Genomic DNA, 5,899 nt, shown 5'->3' with positions numbered 1-5,899 from the left:
TACTGAGGAGATGGGAACACCAGGCATTCTTGCAGCCAAATACAGAGAATTCCCTGGTGAGTTATGCTGGGTCTGCTCTCTCGAGTATCAGCAGGAGGCAGGGGGAGAATCCTGTACTCAATAATTCATGGATCCATAAAGATTTTTTTTAAGCAAGCAATAATTCTTTGGAAATTAAGGCTAATTAAAAGCAATACCATCCTTACACATGCACTCTGTTACTTGCTTAGGACAATTTTATATTTGCTCCTGTGCTGTTCCCGTGTGCACCCTGATCAGTGTTTCGCTGTAATTGTGATTACAGACCACACCAGAGAGACAGACTCCTGAAAAACTGGGTCGTAATAGACTTGAGGGTCTCTTGGATATTTACGGTGCATTAGGCTTTTTTATTTTAGGGTCAGTGCAGCTTTAACCCCTGAGCAGGGGTTTATGGTGATGGGCACAGAGCACGGGTGAGAAGTGGCTGCTGCTTGCTGGACTTAAAAGGGACGACAGGAACTTTAAAGGATCTCTTTCCTCTGCTCCCCATCCTCATTGGCCCTCACCTTCCTCCCCAGAAGAGGGGAACCAGGAAGGGAACATGTGTTGGAACCCAGGGCTGCCATGTCTGGATACAGCACTTTTGGCTAAAGGAAGACGTATGACAAACAAAATCCTTCTCTCTGCTGTGAACAAAACACTGATTTGTATTTGCCAAAGAGTTTAGATAACAATTTTAGGCATCAGGCATTAAAATGACTCGTAAACAGCTTGCTCTGACATTTCTGCATGTCCCACGTGTGCTCTGTTACAGCTCACAATTCCCTGGTTTTGCTCAGTGATTGGGTTATTGAACTTGAGAGAAACAGAGCTCTGGGAATCCATGGAATGGGATGGAAATGCCTGAGGAGTTGTGCTCCCCAGCTCTGCTTTACAGAGGTGTTTGCTCCCAGGCTGGTGAGGGGAGCACCTGAGTTTGGAGTCCCCAGGTGCTGCTGCAGCCCCGCAGTGAAGCAGAACAGGCAGAGACAGAGGCTGGAATGCCTGAATTCTCCTGCAGAAAAGATTCTGTTTGGAAGTCTGACAACAACTAAAACTCAGTGGTAACGAGCTGCAGCAGCAGCTTTTCTGTCCACACTGCACTGGCTGTGAAGGAGCAGAAAAGTTGCTCCTCTTCCAAGAAACTCGAATCACCATGAGAAGATCCAAGTATGCAAATGCCTATTTACATGTTTTTTGAAATTCCCCTTTGTTTTGTTTTGGTTACCCCTTGCTTATCTCTTATCTAAGTTTCTGTTTGATTAAAGCCCTCTGTTGCAGTGTAGTCATGGCAACTGGTTTGGATCAAGCAGTCTGTTTTTATGGGACCGTAGGATTTAAAACTGAACCAAACAAGACGAGCCCTCGTGTGTCCTGCCCCAGGAGTTCCTCAGAGTGACGGAGCTGTGAGTGAGGACTGAGTACCAAGTTCTTGGGGTGTGTTTGTGAGTGCACTGCTCACGCCTGGGCCTGTGTTGTGGGGATGGTTTTGGGTGTGTTTTGTTCGAATATAACCAACGTGTAGAAGGGACCGTGTTCTGGTCACTGTGATGCTGGAGCTGCCTTCCTGAGCTCCCATAATCCATGGAACAAGTGCAGGGAAAGCACAGCACCAGGGCCTGCAGCGAGAATTCCCTGCAGAAACACAGGTCCGTGCTGAGGAGCTCCTGTGGGATGTCCTCTCAGAGTCCCGGTGGGAATTCAGTCAGGTTTAGCTCTGGCAGAGGGACACTTGCTGCAGTCGTGTGTGACACTGCAGGACAGACACAGCCCTGAGCAGGGCCTGTCTGCACATCAAGCTTCTCACTGCTGTAACAACCATTGCTCAGCAAAATTCCTGGAGGGATTTGCACCCTCGTGGGGTGCAGTTCTGAGGTGGAGAGGTGCTGGGTGCTGATCCCAGAGCATTGACTCCACTGCACCAGTTTCTAGAAAGGAGGAGAATCAGCAACACGAAACCTCTCTGCAGAGACACCCAGTGATTTAAAGACTTTAGAAGATGTTGGCTCTAATTAACGTGTTGGGAGCTGTGAGCCAGCTCAGGTAGCACTTCAGCACCTCCTAAATTGGTCAAGACAGGTTCTACCAAGTCTTTAATTTGATCTTCCTAGTGTGTATTAAAAGCAGTCACACCTTGATTACACCAGACTCTTCTAGCACATCGCCTCCAAAAGATTCCTTAACAAGGCTCATCTCTCTCACCCAAAAAAGCTGCTCTGTGCACAGGTGTTTGTGTTCATCTGTGAATTACGGGAGACACCCAGGGCTTATTTTTTATGGCCCTGTTTGATGCCAGGAGGACACACCTCATGTTATCTGCTTTTCAATGGTCACTAATTTCTCATTGTTGTAACCTGGCAATGGATTCCAGCCAGACACATATTCTTGGACAGTCAGTTCTTCAGTGGGTCCTTTTTCTGTTGCTATGATTGTAGGAGGGAAGGCAGGCAGGAAGTTGGGGAAGTGGAGTAGGAAAGGGTATCGGGACACAGCCAGGCTTTGGACAAACCCAATGTGAGCATCAGTTCAGCATCTCCTGATGCAGTGAGTTTTTCTTAGCAGTGGGCAGAGAGGAATAAAGGTTTTAGGAAAAAGGAGAATCTGGTGGATGCCTTACAACACTGGTATCTCAAGTCTTTCACACGGAGTGAGCAATAAATAACCTCTGAGGAGAGAGGAAGGGGGTTTGAGAGAGGCAATTTGTGAAAATGGTTGGGTAAGGAGAGAGTTTCTTAAACCACTTGTCCCAGGCTGCTCTGGAAGCAGACAGAGCACCTTCATTAGAGAGGGGTGCACGCAGCTTGCAGCTCTGGTTGGTGTGTGAGCCCACGGCACCATGACACCACTTCCCAGAAAGGCAGAAAGGCTCCGAGTTCCACAGTGCTCCATTTCCACTCTGATAAAAGGCGGTGGTCTGTAGCAGTGGGATTAAAAGGGGAACAGCCCAGCAGTTCCTGGGAAAGCATTTTTCAGAGGCAAAGCCCTTTCCAGTGTCCTCCTTCCCAGCCTCCCTCCCCTGAACACCCCTGTGCCCTCCCTGTGTGCTGGGCTGTCAGAATATCTCTGCTAATGAAGCAGTCTGGCCCGAGGCTACTCTTACTCCAATCCCCATCCCGCTGAGCCTGACTCCGGCTGCTCACACGGAGCACAGAGCTGGGCTGCACCCGGCAGGGAATAAAGGACAAAAAGCAGGGAATGCTGGCTATGGCACAGCCCTGGTGTCCCCGAGACTGTGGGAGAGGCTGAGGAATGGCTCTGGCTGGCTCAGGGGCTGCTGGTGTGGCTCTTCGGTCTCCTCCCCTGTCCTTTGGTGGGGGCAGTGACTTGGTAGGGAGCGGATTGGTTTATTCCTCCCTGGAAATGTGCGAGTGTCAGGGAATTCTGGGGAAAGCTGGAGAAGTGGGGAGAGGAGCCGTTAACCTGCAGCCTTAAGAGGCTGAACACCCCAACATCTTTGGGGGGAACACGATTCACTGGACACTGCCCCAGTTGTTGAAAGCCCTGGCCTGTTGTTTAAACTCTTGTGGTGCGCAGGACAGGAGCTTGCTGGCAGAGTCAGTCCTTGACTGGGAGGAACTCCTGCTGCAGACAAGGTCAGCAAGGCCAGAGCTGCAGGGGCAGCTGTGCTTCCAGAATGCTGGGTCTTCATTTAGCTTGGATGAGGCAGAGGCAGAGTGGTGCCAGAGGCAGCACGGATGGATGGCATCTGTGCTGGATCCTGCAGAGACAGAAGCCCTGGATCCCTTTCTGAGCTCAGGTTGGTCATCTGACAGGTTTCTCTCTCCTCCCAGCCTCAACCTGTCTTTCCTGTAAAGGGGCAGGGCCTGCATCTGCAGCAGCTCAAAGGACCTTTGATCTCAGTTAGAAACTCAGAGGTTTGCTGAAACACATGTAAATAAATTACAGTTAGGAAGCTTTCCCTTCTTTTATGGGTTGAATAGTGGAAAAATATCCAGGGTAAGTAATTTGTTCATTAAACTGGTGATAGAATGTGGAGGAAAATCTTTCTCTCTTAAGTTTCAGACCTGTGCTTGCAGCATTATCTCCACTTAGAAAACACTTTCTGGCACAGGTAACTCTTTGCAGTTGTTGACACATTTGACCTGAGAGAAAGGTTTTGTTTCAATCCAACGTGATGTATCCCAGAGGTGGAGAACTGAATGTTGAAAAATGATCACTATTTACTCTGTTTGCTGTGGTAGTGCCTCTGTGAGCAAATTAAGAATCATGCTTTCACTTTGCCAGCACCCTGGAAACACACAACAAAAAGCCACGGAGATTCCTGCCCCCAGACTGGGAAACCTGTTCCAATTCCTCCATGTGGAATTTGCAAAGCGCACCTGGCTCTCCCTCTAACCACATGTGCACGGATTTGCGTAGTGCTGTCTGATCTGCTCGCCAGTGGTGAATCTGTTTACACTAATCCCAAAAGCTCTGCTATTAAAGAGACTGGAGCTGAACAACTCCGGACTCTGCTGCTGAACTCAGACACACACACAGAGCTCTTGTCCTTCATTACAGGCAGGACTCGTTAGGGACTTCAGTGCTTGTAAGAGGCTGCTGGGATCAGTCTCAATCTGTGCCTCTTGCAACCCCCCAAACTTCACTGAGTTCTGCCAGAACATCTTCCCTGTGTGAGAAAGGTTCCTGGAGGATCCGGGCCACTCCTGTCCTGCTCTCCTGTGACCTCTCCTGGAGGAAACACGGAGCCTTTGAAGAAGGCTGTGGCCAAGCTCTCCCTGCACTTAGAGGTGGAGTTGCCATTAGGAACGGAGGTGGAAGAATAATAACCCTGATGGCTGTGAAAGAAGGAAGGTTTGAGAAAAAATCCCCACTCCCCTGTAAAAAGTGAAAAGAAATCAGGCCCAGGAAGTCAAGTTCCAAAGAAGACAGAGTCAAGGGAAGCATGAAGAAGATCCCAAGGCTCTGCAGAGCCCAGTGCAGTTGGATGTGCCAGGAATGAAGGTTTCTGGGAGCTAAGAGTGAGCTCTTCTCACCACACAGCCCCTCACCTGCCCTCCATCCAGAAGCCTCTGACTGCCACAGAAATGTCTGTGTCTCCCACAGCCTCTTCCAAGCATTTTCCTTGGTTCATTAGGTGATAATAGAAAGTGATTTTTCCCCTGTCATCTTGAGCAATCAGAAGCATTAAGAATAAGAGCCTAAGCCTGAAAGCCTAAATGAGAGGGTTTGATGGGTATGTGGATCTGCCTCCTTCATTAGAGCCAGAAGCAAAGATGGATCCCAGAGCTGGAGTTTCTAGGGAATAAAATAGCAAGAAACAAGGATCGTGGTCAGGCAGCGCCAAGAGAAAACTGAGAAGTGGCAGGGGAAGTTATTGCTCAGAAATGACGCTGCCAGCTCTGCCGGTGGCTGTTGTCACACAGCAAATCCACTTCTCGCTGTCTGGAAGGCAAGGCCAATCTGCCATCACCTCACCCTGGAAGAAGACAAGTCAGGGGACACAGCTTGGGACAAAGCTGGGAACTTTGGTGTGTTCTGGAGCTCTGAAGCAGAGCTCACACAACTCTCACTGTTCTGCCACCTGATAAAGACTCATGGGCCACGTTTCTTGTCCTGCGTTTAGGGGGATAATTTATTTTTATTTCCCTCGTAGGCTGGATTCTTCCAGCCCAGTCGATCCCACTTTAGCATCCAAAGGCAGGGAACTCCATCTTGTTGAGGTGACACATCCCTGTAACAACCACACAACTTCATTTTGGGCCGCGGGGTCCTCTCGGGGCAGTTCCACACGGACCTCGTGCCGTGTCTGCCACAGCTTGTGACGGAAAACAAATTTACCCCGTGTCTCCTAAGTCTTGTTCCATCCATCCATCCATCCATCCATCCATCCATCCATCCATCCATCCATCCATCC

This window comes from Corvus kubaryi, unplaced genomic scaffold (assembly GCF_017639235.1).
Source record: "Corvus kubaryi isolate FWS band 111438036 unplaced genomic scaffold, C.kubaryi_AGA036_p1.0 37352, whole genome shotgun sequence".
Classification (NCBI taxonomy): Eukaryota; Metazoa; Chordata; class Aves; order Passeriformes; family Corvidae; genus Corvus; species Corvus kubaryi.
The sequence above is the reverse complement of the archived record's forward strand: the minus strand, read 5'-3'. Positions refer to the sequence as shown.